This window comes from Manis pentadactyla, chromosome 3 (genome assembly GCF_030020395.1).
Source record: "Manis pentadactyla isolate mManPen7 chromosome 3, mManPen7.hap1, whole genome shotgun sequence".
NCBI lineage: Eukaryota > Metazoa > Chordata > Mammalia > Pholidota > Manidae > Manis > Manis pentadactyla.
In genome coordinates, this window is record NC_080021.1 from 95,623,579 (window position 1) to 95,647,633 (window position 24,055).

A 24,055-nucleotide genomic window follows, 5' to 3' on the forward strand; every position below is an offset into this window, starting at 1 on the left:
CTAAGAATGTTGTGTTAATGTATACCCCGTTCACAGTGTGTGTGAGTGCTGGTTTCCCAGACCCTTGCTAGTACCTAAGTTTATCAAGGTGATAGGCAAAAATAGTGTCTCAGTCCAAGTTCTTCTTAATTTTCAGTGAGTGTAAGCATCTTTTCATGTTGATAGTCTTATTTATTATGATTTTTATGTTGACTACCTGCCTTTTCCATTTTCTTTTTTATTTATCTGTTGAATATTGAAATTTTTAAAGTAATCTTTGTCTTATGTGTTGCAAATATTTCTCTCTCAGTTTATCACCTGTCTTTAGTATATTTTGCTGTACTGAAATTGAAGACATATATAGATCTATGTATATATCTCCTATATATGAGAGAGAGAAAGAAATTAAATCATTTTCCTTATGACTTCTCAAAAGGGTCTCAAAGATTCTGAGATTTGGGTCTTGCTTTCAAAGGACTTTCTTCACTCCAAATTATAAAATGAATTATCTTATATTTTCTTCTGGTAATTTTATGGTTTTTATTTTTTTAAATTCAAATGTTTGAGTCCAACTTCCACTCTAGGTTAGAATGTAGAGTGACATGAAAGACCTTTGCTTGCATGGTAATAGCAAGAAAATCCCAGACATCAAAATCTTATTTTCCTGAGGAGCTAACAAAGATCAGAGACAAAGGAAGGCTTAATGAACTGAATCTCAGAGAAATGAGCCCTTCACTGGCAAGCAGAGAGCAGGACAGCCTCTACTCCAGGGCAGAGTGTCTGGTTGGCCCTGGCAGGGGTATCTGGCAGGGCTGTCCTAGGAAGACTTCACAGAGATGAGAAGAAATCAGCTGAGCTTCAAAGGGTAGTGGAGGTTACACTGGTGAGATGGAATATGGAAGTGTCCCAACTGCAAAAATAAATTGACCCAAAAACTCTCACATTCCATCCCTACCCTTCAACTTTGAAAAAAAGAATCCTTTTTTCTTTATAATGTTCAGCACTTGAACATTATCATTTCATTGCCTTCTGTCTTGTGTTGTTTCTGATGAGAAGTTAGCCATCATTCCTATTGATGACATTTCATTAAAAAGAAAATGTCTTTTCAACCTCTAACTCAGTGGGGTAATTTCTATCAACCTGTATTTAAGTTCACTGATGTTTTATTTATTTAAAAAATTGTAAATGAACTGAACTTATGAATGTATAAGTGTTCTATAAATCTATTTATAAGTGAAAGAAGGGCTAAATTGCAGAGCAAAATGACAGATATTCCTGCTTTTCTACAGTGTTTGGATTCCAGGGCTCTGCTGAGTTGAATCCAAAGTAAATGAAAAATATTTAAAACAAAGGCCATCAGCTCAAATATTGATAATTTCAAAAGACATTAATATTGTGGGAATTTGTGGATCATTCTAAGCATAAGTCATCTCTATCTAATTAGAACTTGAGCCCAGACCCAGGTCTGTTTGACTCTAGAAGGAACCTTACTAATCAGCCCTTCACCCTGTCAGACAGAAGGAAAAAAGCCTGCATTCTCTGAGAAATAAAGTCAAAACATTATTATACTTCAGTTTTCATTGTCTTTGTATACATTCACCTTCGATACAATAAAAAGTGATGATGCATTCAAACAAACAGGAGACACTGACCAATAATTAAGGAAAATCATAGTCAATAGATGAAGACCTGCAGTTAGCCTGTTATTGGAACTAGCATCAAGAATTTTAGAGCAATTATTACAAATATTTTAAGAATTTACAGAAATAGGTGAATAGAATGAGTAAGAGATAGGGGATATTTCAGTAGAGAAAAGGGAACTCTAAAAAAGGACAAAGTGAAAAGTCTAGGATTGTAAAATGCAATGTCTGAGATAAAAAAAATCCACTAGACAGTTTGAATCTTCAAAAGAAAATATTAGTGAACTTAAACACAGGAAGACAGAAAATACCCAGCTGAGTCAGAGATTGAAAAGAGAATTTTTAATGAAGTGTCAACAACAGGAATGGTGTCTGACTTCTAATGAGAAACAACACAAGGCAGAAGACAGTGCAATGATAATGTTCAGGTGCTAAAAGAAAAAAACACTGTCAACCTAGAGTTCTATGTATAGTGAAACTATCTTTCAGAGGCAGCAGATGGACAAACCAGATAGAAAAAAAACAGTCACAAGTGTGGCAATCATAAGTAGGAAGTAACAGATATCCAATTCTAAGGGACCAAAAATATGTCTGGTTCCCACAGTTCTTGTCATTAATGCTGATACAGTGTCCTAACTAATAAGGAGCCATTGTCCTTTTCCTCTTGAGTAGTGACTGTCTAGTCACAGATGTATTTTCCTGACTCCTGCATTTCTTACATTGCTTTTTTAGTGACAAGTCACCACTGAAGTAAGAGAAAGTCTCTATTCCTTTCAACCTGAAAGAGGCAAATTAATACAATTTTTTGAGATAAGATGGTTTCTCATCTAAGTGTTTGGTACATTTCACAAACATTTTCTATTAAAGCACAGAGGAAAGCCAGCATGGCAGAAGAACAGAGCCCAGGATTGCTTCCCAGCATTGCAGACTCTTTCTAGGCAACCATTTCCTTATTACACATGAGGACTAAATATCTTTCAAATAAAATTATGTAAATTTTCACAAACTCTCTTCAGAGAGAAAGTAGAAAATGAATGAGATACTACCCGTTGGTTTACAAAAAAAGAGAACAGATTGTTGGCTTTGATGAGATAGTCCAAATTTTTTATGAAGAACGTGAACTGGTGTCTGGGGGAAAGTCTACACATGGAAAGTTCCTCAGGAGGGGAACAGTAAAGAACTTTTCACTGCTTGTGCACTTGAAGCCAAAATGAGTTTATGGGAGTCTTTTCTAAATTACCTCAGTTAAAATAAATTGTCCCTTATAGTTATCATTTAGCACTGTATTTCATCTACAGCTTGCATTCAACAAACAGCTGTTTAGCTATTATTGGGAATAATTGTTGAAGGAAACATTACCCCCCAGTCCCTTCACTGTGGTGGAATGTTGCCAGTTATTTTTGGGCAGTGGTTTTTTTTGTTGTTGTTTCTTTTTTTAATGTTGTTTGGACTCCACCTTGTGTGAAGAGCTGGTCCAAAAACGGATATATTTCCTTTGGCTCCTCAACCTTCATTTTACATATGCTTGGAAGGGCTCCATGGTAGTAACTTAAAGGAGTTAGCAGGATTACTAAAAGCCAGTATTCACAAACTACCATCAACAGTTTCTAGACTTTATCAGAGATTCTGGCTCAGAATTCTTCTAAAAATCTAGACTACTGTTTTAGGGCTTGTAATGTTGCAAAGCCTCCCACAGCAGGTTTTGTGGTCAATGCATAATCACTCAAGGTGTATCATTCCATCAGGAAGGTTTTGGCAACAGACAACAGAAACCTCACTCAAATGCCTTAAAGATAAGCACACATATTGTTACACACACAAGAAGCACAAAGTTACAGAAGCTCAGCTCCTCAGATCTGTCTCTGTATCACTTTGTCCTCAGGCCATACCTGTCAAGGTTGCAAGGTAGAACTTTATAAAAGGCATTGTGTTCTGACTCAACAGTGTCCAGAAGAGCTCTTGTCACCTGCCCGTGCCTAACCCAGTCACCAGCAGGGAGACTTGGACTTACATAGACTATATATAATAATAAGGTGGGCCAGCCTCTCCTAACACGTGGGCTGTGCAGAGGAGAATATATTCCTCAACAAATTCTGGGCTCTGCTGGGAAGGAGGAAGGATGACAGGTGACAGGGAATTCTGCTGTTACATTTTTCAGTTACTGGTATTGTTGCTTTTTAATTAGTTTCCTTAGTTTTGCTTGTATTAATTTAATTTGTTATCATCGTTTTGCCAAGTGGGCCATGTGCAATGATGCATTATCTTCATCAACAGTGTTCTCCCATAACTAAATGTAAAGACATGTGAACTTTGGGAACCAAGAAAAAAGGATCCACATCCCATTGCCAAAACAGGTAAATCCACAATCCTCACCACCATCACAGGTACCCCCACCTGGCTTCTCCAGTGACCACTGTTGTTACCAGAATTTTTCCTATAACAAAAAAAAAGGGAAAGAAAAAATGAGCTTTGTATGCTTATGGGGTATGTTATCCTGCCTCAGTGGGCTCTGCTGAGAGAGCTTTGAGAGTCTGCTTTGGATAGGAACTCCCTGCTAGCTGTCCATTCTTCTTTGGCACAGTGCAGAAAGGAGCTACTGATTGATCCCTTGGTCTCATACATGCTTACTCCAGTCAGAGGGCATGGAGATCCACTTCTCCTCACCTGTCTCTTCTATCTGAAATTGGCAGAAACAAGATCACTATTCAGTGAACCTTCTCCACTTGTTTTACAAAGTAAAGAGATCAAGGCTCAAGAACTAAAAATACAACTGTGCCGGCTGGAGTAATTCCAAGTTAATTACTACTACCATTAGGCATTGAATAAAATATTGGCACTTAAACTGTACATGCTACAAATTTCAGGCCCTCAGCACATCTCACGTAGATTAGTCCAACTGCTTCTTACTTGGTCCCTTTGACTCTCCAGTTCATCTCTCACACTGTTCCAGAGGGATCTTTCAAAAACATAAATTTGGTCATGTTATTTCCTTGCCTAAAATCCTTAAAATGATATCTACAAGTGTCTTAGTCTGTTTGGGTTGCTGCAACAGAACACCATAGACTGGGTGGCTTATGACAACAGAAATTTATTTCCCACAGCCCCGGAAGGTGGAAGTTCAGCAGATTCGGCATCTGGTGGGGCTGCTTCCTGGTTCGTGGATGATGTCCCCTCACTGTCTCCTCACCTGGAGGAAGGGGAGAGGGCTCTCTGGGGTCCCATCAGGAGGCTCCACCCTCATGACACTGTCACCCTAGGGGTTAGGATTTCCACAGACAAATGTGATGGCACTGAGGGAAGGACACATTCTGTCCATAAAGAAAAATAAATAGGCACAAGTGACCATTTGTGTTCTAGCTGCTGCTTATCTTTCCAACCTCATCTCTTGCCCCAGCAAAATCTTACTGGCCGCTGCAGTCTGACAGCTTGCCTGGAGCATACTCTGTGCTTCCGGCCTTTGCATGTGTTGCTCCATCTACCTGGAATGTTCTTTCTTCATTTTCTTCTGTTACATTCTCATTTATCCCTCAAAATTCAATCCAAACACTACATTCTCTTTGAACACCTGCCTTCACAATACCAGAAAAAAACTTTGTTAACCTACCTTTGATGCAGTATTAGTAGTGTTTAAAGACGATGGACTTCAGAGACAAACTATGTTCAAATTCAAATTTCACCCCATACTGGCTATGTGGCCTTGTCAAGAACTATGCAGGATTTGAGATTTTATCCTACTTACAACAAACTATCATGCGTGCCTGTTAGTGCTTCATAGAAGCTGGCAGAAGACACGACTCCTGGGTCAGAGAAAAAGGACTTTGTTACAACATAAGCGACTGATTGAGCTTCAGGTTAGTGGGTGTTGGCTCCCATGGCCCCCAAGCACCCTGGTGGTAACACAAAGGGCCCGTTATGGATGCAGGCACATACAATGGGGTACATTGCAGGAGACGGACACTGGGCCTGGGGGATGTCATGCTTTTACAGTACACGGAGTGGAAAGCCTTCTCTTTGTCCAGGGAAGGTATTACCTCATCCCTCAAGGCTGCTCACTGCAAATGCAGCCCTGGGAAACAGCCCAGGTAAAAGGCAGCCGAGACCTTGAGTTCTTGGTGTACCAGTAGGTCATCCAGGAACTCAGGGTCCATGGTGGACTGCCTCTCACAAAACCATCAGGCACATTATATGCCCTCTTGGTGTCTCACCCTCCTTGTCTCTCAAGTTGGGAACATAATGGTCCCTGCATCATAGGGGCATTGTGAGGGTTCAAACAGCTAATACGTGCTCATCTCTTAGACAAGCTCCCAGCCCCGAATAAGTGATCGGTAAGCTCTAGTCATTAATAACACTACAATCTGCCCCCTTCCTCCTACCCAAATATTTCATTTGTAGCCTTTATCACACATGTCACTGACACATTTTTCTTGTGTCTTGGCCTAAGTGCTCCTTGAGGCACATTCATCTTTGCATCCCATATGCCAGGCCAGGGTGGGCAGCGATTATATTTGCTGAATGAAGGAATCAATGAATTGACTGCTTGTATATCCAACTGTGCAAGGTCTGTGGAGTCCTTTCTATATGTACTTCTGATCACACTTGAAGGCCCCAAACCCTCCAGTCCTTTAGGGGGTGAGGAAGGTCATTCCCTTTTACATAGCCCTCTTCTCTAGCAGAATGACATATCATGGCAATTGCACCTTCCATACAAGAAGATCAATCCCTCCAACAGATGGAAACTCATCTGTTCTTATCCACTTCCAGTTCTGTAAAATGGAAATGATGATAGTGTCTACCTCATAGTGTTGCTGGGGGACAAAATGGGTTCATGCATGTAAAATGCTTAGGACAGCACTTAGCACACACTAAATGTGTTATTATTTATTCCTCACTAGGCCTCATATCCTATTCTATTCATTCAGTTATAGGAAGTCATGAGAGGTCATTATTTCAGTCTCTTGCAATGCAGAAAAGACTAGTTCCATTTTGCACTGCTGTGGCTCTAACTCAGAACACAGCATGTGTGCGGGCAGGGGTCAGATGGGCCATTGTTCCATGAGCGACTGCCCAGAAGCCAATCCCTGGAGCCCATGGAGTCCATGGAAGCTGCCCTGGCTGAGCCCAGAGGCTTTCTCTGACCTAAGCAGCCAAAGAGGTGACCTGGCACCTATCTCAGAATCCAGAAAGGACACCTACTCAATAAGTCTCTGAAGAATGAACGGAAAGGAATGCATTAATAAGTTAATGAAGTATGGAAGAGTTACTGAAACTGCTTAATATGGTCGTTGCTTCACATACCTGATAGGAAAATCATCACCCAGTATTTTTTCTGAAATAAACTGGGCTCTAGGTGGTTTTTCTGAAATAAACTGGGCTCTAGGTGGATGACTAACTGTTTCTCTCATAATGTCAGATTCTTTTAGCTGAGCTTCCTGAGTAAGGGTCCTGAACCCCACTGCTTTGGCTGTGCAAACCTTGCTGAAAATAGACTGCCCTGTTGTTTGGCACCAGGCACTCCTTTGTTAGCTAGGAAACGTAGCCTTTTAATATGTATGTGGATTACAGGTCTCTGGTGTATAATAAATAGCCAAAGCTCCACTCAGCCTAGAAACATTAGAACTGGGAAATGCGCATGGCCCTGCAGGTGAGGGCAGATTGACCACAGGTCTGCGCTTGCCTTGGGTTTCACAACAGGACCTGTATTTCTTTGACCACAGTCACCTAGAACAGGAACTTAACCCCCAGCTGCCACCAGCGCTCACCCACCTCTGACCACACACACCGGGCGGGCCAGTGATTCACAGAATGAACACACTTGCTCTCGGAGGCGAGAGCAAGACAATAAAAGGACGTCATGGACAGAAAGGGAAGTTCAACAAATACAGAACATTCCAGAGTGGACATTCTAGTCCTGGCTTTAGCCCCACCTGGCCTTGTTATTGTATATTCACTATTCAATAATAGTCCCTGGGCTTTCTGGGGAAACAGATCCAAGAAGAGATAGATAGATAGATTCATGTTTATATGAGGAGATACGTGATGAAATATTGCATCACATGATTATGGAGGCTGAGAAGTCCCACAATCTGCCACCTGCCAACCCGAGGCCCAGGAATGTCAGTAGGTCCCAGCCTGAGCACCCAGAACACTGACAGTAATTCCCAGGCAGGGGCAGGAGACGGCATCTCAGCTCAGCAGGCAGGCAAGGGAGCCAATGGGCTAATTTCTTGCCTCTACCTTTTTGTTCTATTCAGGCCTCCAACAGATTGGATGGGACCCACCCCATCTTCTTTACTTGAGTCCACCGATTCAAACGCTGATCTCCTCCGGAAACACCCTCCCAGGTACATCCAGAATTAGTGTTTAATCTGGACACCCCATGGCCAGGTCAAGCTAACACAAAATTAACCATCACAGATATGTATAGTCTTGTGTGTGTGTGTGTATGTTATATATGTGTATACATATATGTGTATAAAAATACATGTTTTAAAATATAGAGCTAGCTACTTAGCCTAAGCAGTCATAGAATATTGTAGCTATAAGAAACTTTATCTTTCTGATCAAGAGGCGGATGTAAGCAAAATCACATATCACAAAGGCAAGACCAGAATTAGCTCCTGGATGTCCTGACTCCCAGCCTAAAGCACTTGCCACACGAAGCCATCCCTTCTCTTCTGTGCTTCTCAATCTTAACTATTCTATGGAATCTTTTGCATCTAAAAATCCCTGTATAAAGGAACTTGGGCTCATTTTCAAAATAAGAATGTAGCATTTAGTACCCAGTATGTACGGGGTGTTTAGAGAACTCTCACAAGCTCCGATGAGGACATCAGAAGCATGTCAGTGTATTGCTAGCTGCTCACCATTTCACGGCCTCTTCTGGGGCACACAGACCACACTTCCAAACTTCCTGTGCGGTTAGGTGGGAATCACATGCTGCAATCTTGGCAAATGGAGTCTGTGCAGAAGGGACCAGTATCCGGTGCCATCTTCCCCGTCTGTGTGGTCAGAGCAGACGGCCCAGAGATGGCAGTCGGAGGTCTGCACAATGGACAGAGATAAGACCTGGGAAAACCTGCCCCAGAAGCCTGCCTGACCTGGAAAGGAGCGAACATGAGCTAAAAGGACATTGGTTTTGCTAAGCCACTGTGCTTGTAAAGCTGTTTGTTACAGAAATGTTCCAAAGTCTATCAGTGCCCTGCCCCTTCATGTGCCCTGAGTCCACCCTGAAGGTGCCCTGCAGCTTCTTCTCGGGGACCAAGGTCTCTCTCTACCGGGGGACTTTCTTTGACATAGGGGTTGTCCCGCATTTGGGATGATGGGCAAGAAGGGAGTTATACTGTTGGGAGCAACCCTGATCCAGTAAGGGATAGAAGCTGGCACATAGATACCTCTGCTTTCTTGCCTCCTGGGCAACAGTTGTAAGGCACGCTCTACATTGTCCGAGAGCTCCCAGGCAGGACTGAGCCTGGGCCTGCGCAGCGGTAAGCTTCTTACTATTGCAGATTTCACTGGCTTTCCTTCTTCCCAGCTTATGTCTCTGCTCTCTCACCATGCTTTTGGAGGCACTTCCCAAATCAACTGCTTATACCCAGATCCTTACCTCAGAGCCTTGCTTTGAAGAAGGCCAAACTAACACAGGGCAACCAGCAGTCATTTCCACAGTAAGAAGTATGAATAACTTACGTGATTCAAATGTTTAGGATTGTATGTTCTGTCAATGGTTCTAGTAAAAGTAAAAGTAGGATAAGCTAGTAAAGTAGTACAGTCTTATGTATCTGATACTTCAGGAAAATGGCAAGGAATAATGAGTGAACAATCCTAAAATTGTTTGCAAATGTTATTTTTAAATTAATTAGCAAAAATATATAGTTATGACTGTTTTCTGACTACAAAGCAAAACACTTTTAGTATATAAAATTTGGAAAACACAGAAAAGCTTAAAGAAGAAAATAAAATGCCTCCATCTTCCCATAGTTGCTTTTAAAATTGGGGTGTACACAGCCTTTTGGGGCTTTTTTCTCTGCACATATATTTTAGCAAAATGGGATCACACTGTGTAAATAACATTATAACTTGACTTTCACACACACTGAAAACCAGATGTAGTCTTCAATGGCACTGCAGGTATTTCTGGAAAGTGGATTAACTCCATCAATTTGCAGATACAAACTGACATACTGTGCCAGAATGGTATTTTACTCTACCCCAGGACCATTTGATATACTAAAATAAGAATATTCAAAGATCAGGAAGAAATTCAACTTTACTTAGCACACTGTGTGAGAGCAGAAATTTTCTTTTTACCATTGTGTTTTCTCAGGAGTCTAGAAAAATGCTTGGCATAAGAACCTTTCCAGAAATACCTATAAATAAGGAAATGAATAAACAAAGCACCACATTCCTGACTGGATGAGACCCACTGGGTGCTTAGTTTGAAGCAAAAAACAGTGTTTAATAAGGAGCACTCTATAAGCTTCAGATTTCTGGGGTGATTGTTTATTGCATTTAGTCTGCTTTATTCCTGAATTCATATGTCAGACTCTCCTATATATTCATATATCCACACTCTGCTTTTCCAGAACAACCTAATGCCCTAGAATGTGAGTGAGATTTCCCACAGGCAAGACATAACTCATTCCTGTTGTTGCAAGAACGCTCCCTTTTCTATAGTATGTATATCATCCACACAACATGACATTTGTCAAGAAAATGATTGAGAGCATTTTACAATGCTGTAACCTAGATTTTATCTCTGTTCCCAGTTTGCAACCTTCAGTAATGTAGCCCATGCCTGCCATTCAACAGGGGCCATCCACGGACCCATTGTCAAAGAGCTGATGGCCAGAAGTGTCACTGACATTCAGTATCCTGAAGTCATCAGAGGCACTGGAAACGGGCCTCCAGCAGGATCCTCACTCTCTGCCTTGACCCCAGATAAGACCTTCATGACTTATATTCATGTTCCTGACTCTTGAGGGCCTTAGGAGCTTTGAGAGTGTTGAAGTGGCCTCAGAGACTTACTGCCACAACCGAGTAAGTGTTAATTGTTACCATTCTAGTAATTGATGATTTCAGATGTCACCTGACTGGGTAACAGTGGAAATGTTACTCGGAAAGGTATTTTAGTTGTGTTGGTTCAGTAGCTCCCCAGGTGCAGTATTTCACACCAGTGATACCCTTCAAACCCTACTACCTCTCCAGGATGAGGGAGATACAGACCCAGAGGCTTGCTCAGCCCCCATCCCAGCCTTCCTCTGCTACAATATGCATCCCAATTCTTGGTGGTATTCACCATTTCCATTCATGGCAAAAACTTCATGGTGGTAATCTATAGGAATGGCACAGGGGAATCATTCAGAAGGAAAATACATTAGTGGTCTTGTCAACAATAGCACCCCATTACATCCACTGTTGTGTTTCCAAGAAACTGTCACAGGGCCTTGCACATCGTGGACATTCATTCAAAGTGAGTTAAATTGGACCAAAGAGCATATGCCAACACTTGATATATCTTCATGGATGGCTTTTTATTGTTTTGGGATAAATATATCCCACTACTACAGACCTGAAAAAATAAGGGGAAATGGTAATTCTGTCCATCTAACCTGGTGAGAAGATGAGATGTGCTTTCATAATTAAACACATGGAGCTAACTGACACTCAGGTAGAGTAGTCTATGCAGATTACCCATTGGCAATTATTAGAACACATTCCCTTTTCTGAGTGAACATACAGCCTGCAGCGTGGGAGCAAGAAAAGGGGTCCAAACAGAGGGGAAGTTCAGTGGCTGGCACTCGATCCACCACCAACTGCCTGTGCCCATTGAGGAGTGAGTTTCCTCGTTCGTAAAGCAAGATGGCTAGATGAGATAACTGTGAAGAACAGTCAAGTTCTAACACTTTTTGAGGAGACTAAACAGAGTAATGTATTGGACATAGACATTTAAAGATTAAGAAAGAAAGGGGAACAATTGGTCTTTAATACTGCATTTCATCAAAAATACCCTTACACATATATCACAGTTTGGGCTGAGTAGCTGACATAGAAGAAATGCCAGAAAATAATGATCTCCAGCATAACAAAAAGAAATGGAATAACATTTTAACTACTTCTGCGTTCTGCTCCTCCACAAAGACTAATGGAGAAAAGTTCCATCTGAATCTCTCAAGGAGAGAGTTTTACATGAAAGTGGCGGTCAGTGTGGTGTGTAGCCCGTGAGCACAGAGCAGCAGGGAGCTGCCCATGGACGCTGCCTCGCGTCCCGGCATCCCAGCCAGTTCTTGAAGCTGCCGGAAAAGTCAGCAGGACACAGTGGGGTTTTAGTCTTTACAAAAACAGGACATCCCCCCAGTTCACGTGCAGTTTGGGGCAAACTTTACCACACCCTGGGCTTCTGCTTTCTCACCTGTAAAGTGCGTTGGATGAATAAGGTGACCAGTTTAAGATGTGCATTTAGAGTAAGTTAGAATAAGTCTGACACTTATTCCTCATGTCCCTCCTTTTTGTAACGCATTTGTTGGAATGGTTTTGCTCTCTCTCATTCACTAGATGATTATTTGCAGTGTTTACTTTAAAAATTAAAATCAGAATTAATATAAGGGAAGACTTCTTGGAAGGGATTAGGGATTAAGTGCCTGTGAAAAACAATAAACAATTCTGAAGTTATTTATCAGAGTATAGAACATGCTGTTTGTATAAGGAAATTACATTTTTCAAAACCTTGTTTAACTTTGTATGACCAGGGCATCTTGCCCAACAATCAGCCAAAATGTTAGTAAAGTGACTCTGGGAAAAAGGCATTAGACATGTCCCAAGGACAGTCTGATACAAATTGGAAAAATGTATGCAGTGGAATATCTGTTGAGGACGATTGCTTTGTGCTTCATACTTTGGTAGATATAGCCTTGACTTGGGGAAAAAATCTCCTTGAATATGTATCAAAGAAGCAGCAAAAAGAGCTGACAATTGCTGAAGTTGAAACTGTGTTGCGGCCTGAGGGGTGGGGACAGTGGCGCTGCCCTGTCCCATTTCTCTCATTCCTCAGAGAGGCGTTTGCACTTTCACGTCACCTCTTTCCATCCCCCACAGCACAGAGGCAGCCAGAGAAAAATGTAGAAAATGAGACAGGATGGCAAAATGGTAGTGTGTAAAGGAGAACTGAGTCAAAACAGCACTTTAGAAAAGGGAGGGGAAGTTAGGACAGTCACTGGAACCAGGCCAAAATATTGAAAACCTGGCTACAAGTAAGGTGGGGGTTGTGTGTATGTGTTTTCATGGGTATTTTTGTTTAAAAATAGAGCCAAGGTGTGGATATGCCAGCCAGGAATGGAGCCGAAGCAGGAGCATGGTGGGCAAACTTCTCCTTGGGTCTCACCCTCCGGACTGCGGGAATCTACTTCCAGAGTGCTGAGGTGTACCAGATGGCATCATTTTCTTGGGTCTCAAGGTGCCTTTGGAGGAAGAGTATGTGTTGATCTATAGGCCACAACAACTAAAAATCCTAAGATCTCTCTCAGCAGGCCCCGCACCGCCCAGTGTGTGATTCCTCTTGCTTGGCCACGTTCACCTGAGCGCTCCGGAGGAAGGTGGGTATGGGGAATCTACTGAACCTAGAACATCTGTTCAATGTACAAGCTTCATCTTCCTGCTTCCTCAAACACATCCTGAAGTTTTTATAAGGACCCTCCTCCTTTTTATTGGGAGTTAATGATTTATTTCCTCATATAACCTCAACCCACTGCAAACTTGTTCAGCAAAAAAGTGTTGAGCTTCTCAGTGTTTGTGTAAATTTGAAACCCCTGAAAGAACACCTGAATTCTGTGTATGCCCTCCTGATCTTTATTTTGAAGGCATTTCCTTCCCTGAAGCTCTTTGTCTACCTAAGGAAATAGGAAGCTACGGATTTAGAATGCGTTATTTCCTAAGGGTCAAATTCTCAACCCTTTATCCCCTGCAAAGAAATGTCACACATAGGCATCATTCTTATCATTATTCCTCAAGGCAAAAAGTGTTCCATGACCAGCCTAGTGCAATCAAGTAGCCTTCCCTCTATGATTATTTATCATATTAATATTTTGGTTTTGGACTTTTTTCATCCAACTCATTTTTCCATTTACCCCATCAATGATTCTTACATTCTTATTCAATATCAGTATAGATCCTTTTAACAAAGTAATTCAGACATGCAAAAAAGTACAGAGAGGCATAGAATAGACACCCATTTATTCACCACTGAATTTAAGAATGAAAACATTTTACAAATATAGCCAAAACCTCCTGTATACCCTTTACAGATCCTTCTTCATCCAAATAGCACTGTCCTTGGTTAGTGTTTATCATTCCCTGGCACATTTTTAATTTTTATTAATATACATTAGATAGATAGGTAATTTGTTAGGATAAAGATGAAATTGCTATAGCAACAAAACCTCAAAATACAGCAGCTTAAATGAAATTAACAAAATAAGTTATATAGAAGTTTATTTCCATTTCAAAAGTCCTTTAAACACCTTCTGGTTTTTTTTTTTATCCCTGTACCCCTTATAGGGCTATCCTTGTCTGCATGGCTGAAGATGGACTGGTTCCCAGGAAGGGTGGAAAAAGTGGGGTCCAGAGCATGTAGAGACATGTCAGAGTCACCTGCTGACCCTTGCCAGGCAGGCACATACTGGAAACATTGCTTCAGAATTCAAGGCTGTCAAAGGGTGTGTTCATGGACTTGAAAACTGTTACGGTGGCAATATTCCCCAGCTTGACCTTCACACTCAACACAATCTCTATCAAAATCCAAGACACTTTTATTTTGCAGAAATTGACATACTGATCCTAAAATTCATATAGAAATACAGGAGACCCAAAATAACCATTTTGAGAAAACAAAATGGGAGGATCACATGTCACAATTTCAAATCGTGTTACAAAGGTGCAATAATCAACTGGTAGGATACTGCCATAGGGATAGATATGTAAGTCAGTGAGATAGAATCTAAGTCCAAAAATAAACCCCTGGTTTAACAGTCAACTGACTTTCAATAAGTGTGTCAAGACAATTCAGTGGGAAAAGAATAGTCTTTTCAACAAAAGGTGCTGGTACAACTGGATATTCACATGCAAAGGAATGAATGTGAGCTTCTATCTCATCACACGTTCAAAAGGATCCAAGGCCTAAATTAAGCTGAAACCATACAAATCTTAGGAGGAAACATAGGCAAACATTTTCATGATCTAGGATTGGGCAGTGGTTTCTCTCTGCCCAGAAACAGTGTGCTTGACCTTAAAAAATCCTGATTCATACAGCTCTAAAGGTCTGTCACAGGGTCATCTGTTGCTCTTGTTACAGCTGAGCTCCAAATGCCATCTTTGAAATGCAGTTAATGTGCAGCTGAAGGTATGCAGCCTGTTTAGATAGTACACACCCATGTGCAACACGCATACACCGACAGAAGTTGTTCACTGCCACACACAAAGCATGGATTAGTCGCTTCAAAATGTGGGGTCCTGGAAAAAAAAAATCCTATACATGCTTCATTTTAGGTAAGGGAGATGCAGGTAGTCACCGGGAGAGGCCATTTCTCTGGGTAAGCCAAGAGCAGAACAGTCATGCTGGTCTTGAAACTGTTTTAAATATAGCCTGGAGTATTTTATACTGTTGTAAACAGAAATGAAACTTGGTTGAAAGCACTACCAAGACCAGATGGCACAAATGTTCTGATATCTACAGAGACTCCAAAAGAGGAACAGAAGAGAGACTCCTTCCCAACGGCGGACGTGCAGCTGCGGGGAGCTGCGGGGGGTGGGCTGGGGGTTTCCCTGTGAACTGCAAACCCTCACAGCCTCGCAGCACTGAAAAGCCCACTCTGGGTCCCTAAGCAGGGGGTGTGGTTGTGGCAGCAGGAGCAACGTAGGGTTCTCAGCACAGTCCCTGCTCTGCATTCACTGAAAGGTGCAACATTGAAAGGTGTATTATATGAAGGGTTCAAATGTGTTGAGTGCTTACTGTGTACTAGACACTGGTCCAAGAATGTTACCTGTATTGAGTATTTAATCTTCACAACCACCTTATGAAAGGGAGCCATTTTACCAAAATGTGTAAATCGAGACCCCCCAAAGGAGTTAAGCAATGAACCCAATTTATAAAACTACTCATCAGGGTTTGGATTCAGGTCACCTGACTCCAGAGTTTGGATGTTTAACCCTCATTCTCTTCGGCCCAACTGTCCAAATAGAAAAAACTGGAAAATGAAATTGTCTGTTAATGGGTGTATGGGTTTCCTCTTGCTGCCATAACAAATTACCACAAACTTAGCAGCTTAAGACAATACAAAGTTATTGGCTTGCAGTTCTGGAGGTCAGAGAAGTCAGAAACGGTTCTATGGAAGAAGGTCAAATTGTTGGCAGCTGTGTGCCTTCTGGAGTCTCTACAGTAAAGTTCATTCTTTACCTTTTCCAGCTTCCAGAGGCTCCTCCTTCCATCTTTAAAATACATCACTCGCTTTAATTTCTGCTTTGGTTGTCACACCTCCTCTTTCATGGGGTGCCTCCCTCCTGCTTCTTATAAGGACCCTTGTGATTGCCTAGGGCCCATGAGATAATCCAGGATAATCTTCCCATCACAAGATCCTTACTCAATCTCATCCACAAAGTCTCTCTTGCCATGTAGCAAAACACATTTATAGGTTCCAAGGATTAGAGTGTGGACATCTCTGGGGGGGCTGTCTGTCTAACACAAACAGGGGACTAATAAGTCCACACATTTATCTGCATCCTATGTTTCTTTAAAAAAAGGAAAAAGGAAAGGAAAGGCACCATTGCACAGAGCATGCTAGCTAACCTGTGCTGGCTACTTGACCTGGGTGAGAGACACAGCTTTGCTGTTTTAAACCACTTAGATTTGGGACGTTGTTTATAATCCTGGCAGCATCTAGTCTATCCTGCCTAAGAGAGGGCAGTCGACTGAGATAACCCTAGGGTATCCTCCCAATATCCCAACATGGTTGATAACTCTTTATGGCTGCATATTCTTCTAATGTTTAGGAAATTTTACTGAAACTTCTTTTAGGTACTCTTAGGACAGGCAGTAGCTGACTGGTCCCGATAAGCCAAGGGCATCACTAATTTGAATGCTGGTTTTCATAAAAGGAAAGTTCATCTGTCTTTTAATAGCCCACTGTTACTTGGATTTTCTGATACTTGCAGCCAAAAGTATCCCAAATGGATAGAAACCCCAATGACTCCACTTCCCTTAGACTTAAATCTCTTTTAACTTGACCAATTTATAATGTGAGATGAACTGAAATTCAGTCTCCTAATCCTCTGAGGTTGAATATATGTTTCCACTGTAGCTCAAGAGAGGTAAAATCTAATATTACCTATATTCCTAAAGTACATGTACAATTGTTTCTTGCTTCTAGTCCAACACACAGCAAGCAGCCCTACCTCTAAACTTTTAATGGTTCCTCCCTCCTTACTTTCATAATAAATTCCAAATTCTGTAAGCTTTTTATTAATTGTATTTCAGTCTCAGCTACCTACTTACTGGAATTGACTTCCTACTGCCCCCCTGCATTTACTACCTACCCAGCAGACAGACCGTTTGATACTCTCAGAATATACACTGTACTTTGCTTTGCAATGTACCCATTGCAAACAGACTTAAAGGGAGAAGGAACCCATTTTAAATATTGCAGGCTTAAACCAAGCAGTGAAATATTAAGACGTAAAATCTCAGTTGCAGGCAAATCAGAGCAGTGTGTGCTAGTGATGCGTTTCAGTGAACACAATTATTAACAGGCTGTTCTCGGCTCCTCTGAGCCTAATTAGCCAAAAGCCCAGCTGGGTGCTAAAGGCACTAGGAGAAAAATAACTGTGGACTCTACCTTCACAGCAACAGGTTAAAACTGTTGATTTATGACTCTTGGCAGGAACAATTGGCCTCATGCCAGGGGATACCACAGTGGCAGCCAAAGAGCCAAGTGGTGATCCCCCAACCCCACCATGAGGACAGTGCTCCAGGGCTCCCAACTGACCTGAATTTGTATGCAGTGAGATGGTCAGAAATTCAAGATGAAGTGTGAGAAGATGGGCACCTCTTGGGAGTAGCCAGGGCCAGCCTGGAGGTACATCACCACTTTGCTCTTTGCCTCTCAACCCTCACTCCCCTGTCTCTTGCCCAGTGTAGTCTCCTGCCAAGTGTCTAGTGCTTTCCTGCTGATCCCAGCTGTTTCTTCCTAGAGGCAGCTGGCAACCATTCAAACCTCTGATTCTTTTCTTTTAAAAACCACCAGGGTCCCTCCTTCTCTCAGGGCCATGGAAAGGGACAGGAGAGAGTGTAGTCTGATAAAAGTATTCACGCTAAAGTGTTTGTGGTTAAATGCATTCCCCTCCCAGGGATGTTTGCAGCTTACATGCTGGCTTCTGGACACCAAAGCCTTAATGCAAAGAAGTGAATCTTTAATAGATATTTCTGTTCTAGGAAGAATGGTGTGGAAGTGGAAGCTTTAGGCATCTCTTAAAAATTCACTTTGAGATAACCATTCTTAAAACGTAAGGCCATTCTTGCTGGCAAACCATGAAATGTGTGTTGGGAGAGAAGAGGAGGCTCTCATAAAGCTGGTCTTCTGGGCAGTGTGGCAGTCATGGGCTGGAAAGCAAGCAGGCAAGGAGGGATTGGAGAGGAAAGGGTGTTTTTAAAAGACAATACAGTTAGTTCCTAAGAGAAAGAGTGTTGTCCCAACTCCTGGAGCACTTTAAAATTCTCCTTCTCTTCTAAAATTGCACATTTTCTGAATGTTTTTAGATTACTAACTTTAATAGGTATATAAAAGTTTTAAAACTTTCCAGAATGGGAATGCAATATGGTATAGCCACTTTGGAAGACAATTTGGCAGTTTCTTACAAAACGAAATATGCTTTTACTATGTGATCCAGCAACCATGCTCCTTGGTATTTACCAAAGGGGTTGAAAGCTTATGTCCACACAAAGACCTGACACGGATATTTACAGCAGTTTTATTAATAATTACCCACACTTGGAAGCAACCAAGATGCCTTTCAGTAGGAGAGGGGGCAAATACATGGTGATACATCCAGAGAGTACGATGTTATTCAGCACTAAGAAGTGAGCTATCAGCCGTGAAAAGACATGGAGAAACTTTAAGTGTGTATCACTGAGAGAAGCCAATCTGGAAGGCTGTAAACTGTATGATTCCAACTTGGTGACATTCTGGAAAAGGCACACCTATGGGAACTGAGAACATATCAGTGGTTGCCAGGGGTGAGGAGGAGAGGGAGGGAGGGATGAATAAGTGGAACACAGAGGATGTTTAGGGCAGTGAACTACTCTATATGACACCACAATTATAGACACATTTATCCAAACCCACAGAATGCACAAGAGTGAACCATAATGTAAACTGTGAGTTTTAGGTGACAATGACGTGTCCCTGTAGGTTCATCTGTTGTAACAAATGTCCCGTCTGGTGGGGCTGGTGATAATGGGGAGGCTATGCATGGGGGGAGCAGAGGGCATTTTGGAAAGCTTTGTACTCTCCCCTCAGTTTTGTTGTGAATCAAAAACTCTAAAAAATTGTCTTAAAAAAAACTTACCAATATTGATTATTTTTCTGTAGATTATGTATTATCTTAAATGTTCACTGCCCACATCTGCCAACTAGAAACAATGAGTTTAGGGCAAAAGGACTTTTTGCCTTAAGACACTCAGAATAGTATCAACCATGATATTGTCTGCAGGTTATAAAGGGTCTCCCATTAATATAGATAATTATCTTTTCATAAGGGTTAGTTAAGTGCCCTAAGCTCTTTTTTTTCATTTAAAATTTGCATGCTCGTATTCTTTTTTTATTGAAATGTATATTTTTCCTTATTACTTACATCATACTAGTTTATTAGAAAAAAAGTAGGAAACAGTAATCATAAAAAAGAAAAGTCCTCTATAATTCCACAATGTGGAATTCTTCTCATTTTTTCTATGCATATTAATTTCTAAAAATCAGGATCATTCTGTAATTAGTACAATGCAATGCTTTTTTTACATTTAATAGAATGTAAATATCTTTTTATGTCATTAAATATTATTCTACATAATAGACATGTCAAGGCCATCTGTGGAGACTCTACCCTTACCCCACATTGAGAACTGGAAGTGGTAACCTTTGTGCCATGTGATCACACCTTAGAACACCACTTTGTTCACTCACTGGTCACCCAACAAACATCACACACACACACACACACACTGACTTGCTCATCAAGTTCCCTCTCCCAGGAGTTTGGAATTGGAAAGACTGAGTCCATTAGCCCATGATGGAGGGCTTTGTACTGAACAGTCCTGAACAGTCCTGGGGCTGGTGAAATAATTAAAAAACATACCACCTGCAAACAGAAGTTCTGAGGGAACAGAGATACCATGAACAGATGAAGTGAGCTTATCTACTACAAATGGAGGCAGGATAGCAGGGTGGGCCTGTAGGGAGAGGAAGGACAGGAGACACAGGGGTGTATGGGTGGGAAGGGGGCCTTGGTACCTATTTCTAGTCCAGCTCCATGAGCTAGCTGAAGTACGTGTCTGTGTTCATGAGTTTGTTTTGACTTTCTAATATTTACTTTACTTTACCTGTTTACTTATTTCAGCAGATTTGAATGGAAGAGATTGACTGAGATAATCTATTAATGTCACTTTTAATAGCTGCCTAGTTTTCTCTTGTATAAATACATAATTCAATTAGAGAATTCCTTGTTGGCTATGTATTAAATTGTTTCTATTTCTTAACTATTCTAAAGAACACTATAGTAAACATTATTGCAACAAAATCTTTGCAAATATTTCCCTAGGGTAAATGTTTAGATGAGGAATCATGGGTTGAGGGGAATTAATATCATTTATGTGCTCCATTCCTAGGAGTTGTATATGTGATAATTCCCATTGCCTGTATCCTTACGAATATTAAATTGACAATTAAAAAAAGAAACCATTGTGCCAGGTGAAGTGGCTAAAAATACTGTCAGTATTAATTTACATTTCTTTCCTTACTGGAGTTGCACATATTCCATATATTTATTGCTTACTTTTCTTCCATTAGGAAATACTTGGGGTGTCTTTTTCTCATTTTCTTCTGTTTATTTATTTGTTTATATCTTCTTGATTTATGAGTGTCTCTCCTTTTAAAATTAAGGATATTAAACTTGATTCTCACATATTGAAGTTACTTTCTCCTCATTAGTTATTTGCTTTTTACTTTTATATATGAGACATTTTGATATATGTTAAAAATTTCTTTGTTTTGTCATGTGTAGTGATATTTTCCCCATTGGTTGATTCCTTTGATGTCATACCTAGAAAGTAGTTCACCTAGCTAAGATTATGTAATTGCATGCTTTCATTTTTAAGTGTGCATGTTCAAAAAAATAGTGAAATACCGTAGTGTTTAGAAATCAAACACTTAAGTGACATACAGTGGAGACAAAAAGCACCATATACTAAAATAAAGACAAGATCTATCACTCACCGTTTGTAAATTTTAGGCTCACAGAAAGTTACCAATTATAAACCCATTCTGTCCATAGAAAAACAAAGCAGGAGTTTTATCTCAAAATTAAGTTTTAAAGAAGATTTCTATCCTGTCTTAGACTTGTATGTATTATTTAAGTCATTAAACATGAGCAGGGAAAAAATGAGACATGAAAATATTAAGTAATTCAGGTGGCAAAGACTTACAACTATTTCCATCCTGCCTGTGGATAAACTTGCAGAGGCAATGATGAGAGAAAATTCACTCTAGACCTCCCAATTCAGACAACTCCATTCCTTTGTGTGCTGTAGTGAGAATAGTTATTTTCTGAATATGAACTACTGTCATCTAGTGGATCACAGAGGGCATCACTGACGTGCTCCTATTCAGAGACATCTCTGGAGAGTCTTCGGCCAAAGAAGTCTGCAGCCCGTAATTCACATGATTATTCATACTATCATTTTTGGTGTCTTGTAGCTAAAGAGAGAAATAAAATGAGGTATTGAAGTTTTACAAGAGTTGTTCAGTAATGAGAGATGGCACAGACCAGGGATGCGAGAGGTGGAGGAAGAGAGGAAAAGAGGAGATTAAAACCAACATTATCAAGGGCATATGGCAAACTAGCTGCTCTGTATCTGAAGTAGAGGTATTACCCTATTTTACAGAAGCAGAAATGGAAGCCCAGAGAGGTCTAGCAACTTTCTGCAGTCACACAGCCAATGAATGCAGGAGCTGGGATTTGAAATAATAGGAATAAGTGAAGATGACAGGAAAGGTCAAAATCTACCATGAGATACATGGAGGGGAACAGCTTTTTAATTGACAGATGGCTTGTGAGTCACACATCAATCCTGAAGGGTAATGTTCAGATAGACAACTTAGAGTTGAACACTGGATTCTTTCTGAATTATATCAAACATAAAAATGCATGTCTTAGTAAGTGTGCCTTTGGTTGGTATGTGGACGGTCTCCTACTCAGGATGGTTTGACTTCATCATGGTGCAAAAGCAATATGCATTCAATAGAAACCACACTCCAATTTTGAATTTAGATCTGTTTCTAGGTTGGCAGGATGGGATTGACCTTCCCTCATGCTGCTGGGCAGGACAGTGATCCGCAGCTCCCAGGTAGTCATGCCATCACAAGTGTCAACAGCTGAGACACTGACAGCTGCCCTGTCCCCTGACAACTGTTCTATTTTTCACTTTCAGCACAGTCTCCAGTAAGTTACATGAGGGAGTCAACACTTTATTATCTAATAGTCTTTGTGTTAGATGGTTTTACCCAACATCAGGCTAATGTAATTGTTCTGAACACATTTAAGGTAGGCAAGGCTAGGCTGTGATGTGCAGTAGGTTAGATGTATTAAATGCATTTTCCACTGATGATACTTCCAACTTACATGGGTTTATCAGGATGTAACCCCATTGTAAGTCAAGAAAGATCTGTATTAATTTTCCCTTTTCAAGATGCTTTTACTTATGTAACTCAGGACTTGTACTTACCCTTTGCTTCAGGGTCAGAATAGCTGCTAATTGATTATATGTAAGAATATCTATAAATACATTGCAATTTTATGCCCTTATCAAATAAGACCCAAGCCTCGTCAGAATATTCCCAGACTGAAAATTGAGAGATGTCCTTCTCAACAATATACTCCTTTAAGGAGGGCCATGCTTCCTGTGCACATCCTAGCACCAGATAATGAATGCTTTCTGCAGCCGCAGCTCACTGATTTCTATTCAAAGTGTATGTATGCCTTGCTTTCCCCCCAAAATAAAATCATTTTCAGGAACGCCAAGCACCTCTTTTTTTGTAGACTTCCTCTTGGCAGGATCAATACAGTTGATTCATAAATTATATGTAGGTGTGCAAAATAGATCAAGGTTCACTGGATTTGAGCCCACTCACTACAACTCCCGTATGACCAGATGTTGCCCTTCATTCTCAGCTAATCGCTTCTGCAAACATTGTTAGTTCCGGCCACAAAGGCTGTACTTGGATCAAAGCAGCGTTAGTTGTCCTACTCTTAGAAAAGGGGAAATAAGGTCCTTCATTTTGCAAATTACTGTACTCAAAGCCTGACCCCCTTGTTCAATTTCTTCTAATTCATATTTGAAATAGGTCCCTACGTCCACACTGGGCCATTTTCACTGGTGAAGCAATTTGCCTGTCTGTTTTTACTATCAAATGCAGAACTGTATTTGAGTAAAAAATCTTTACAGGAAGAAGGAAATGCCTGCCATGACATCCCTCTCCTGTAATCAGGGACTAGAATGCACTTGAGAGAAATGAATGCGTCTTCTCAACACATACAACCAGCCACCGGTGTGTGTGTAATCGCCACCTCTTGAACCAAGGAGGAGGGAAGAGAGGGGAGGGAGGTGGCCAGGAAGACAGCGGGAAGCGGAGGGCGCAGCCACTCAGCCATCCCTCCACCCCCTCCACCGCCTTCTTTTCCTTTTCACCCAAACCCACCAGTGCACTTGGTCCTGCTGATGAGAACTCCGGGGTTTGAATGCCTTTCCTCTTTCTGGCACCTGGAGGCCATTTTCACTAACAACAAAATGTTGTGACAGTTGACTTTCCGCATCAGCCTGGCTGAGGCCGTACCTGTGCGGTGCCTTGGGAGCACCTGGAGTGCTTGGGGCGTGAATCAGCGCACTGAGGAAGCAGGCCCCGCCCCAGGGCAGTGGGCAGAGCCAATCAGCTGAGCGCAAATAGAGCGTAAAGACCAGGAAGGCGGATTTGCTCTCGCCTTGAGCTGCGTCTCAGTCTCCCACCACTGGACCATGGTGGTGCTGGTTCCTGGGCGTTTGGACTTGGACAGAATTACACCAGCTCCCCTAGGGCCCAGCCTGCAGCCGGCAGACGTGCGACTTCTCAGCCTCCATAAGTGTGTGGGCC

General features: G+C 41.3%; 1 long non-coding RNA gene across 3 annotated transcripts; it reads left to right on the forward strand.

Moving 5' to 3' along the window:
* Positions 1-3,894: 3,894 nt before the first annotated feature.
* LOC118923899 (uncharacterized) lies at positions 3,895-22,349 on the forward strand. 3 transcript variants are annotated; one of them, XR_005029379.2, is made up of 4 exons: positions 3,895-3,973; positions 7,871-7,960; positions 12,920-13,085; positions 17,543-22,349. It is a non-coding gene; the product is annotated as an uncharacterized LOC118923899 (long non-coding RNA). The 3 variants fall into 3 exon arrangements; XR_005029376.2 differs by lacking the exon at positions 12,920-13,085 and adding an exon at positions 6,539-6,966 and having other exon boundaries at positions 3,902-3,973; XR_005029375.2 differs by lacking the exon at positions 12,920-13,085.
* Positions 22,350-24,055: the final 1,706 nt, after the last annotated feature.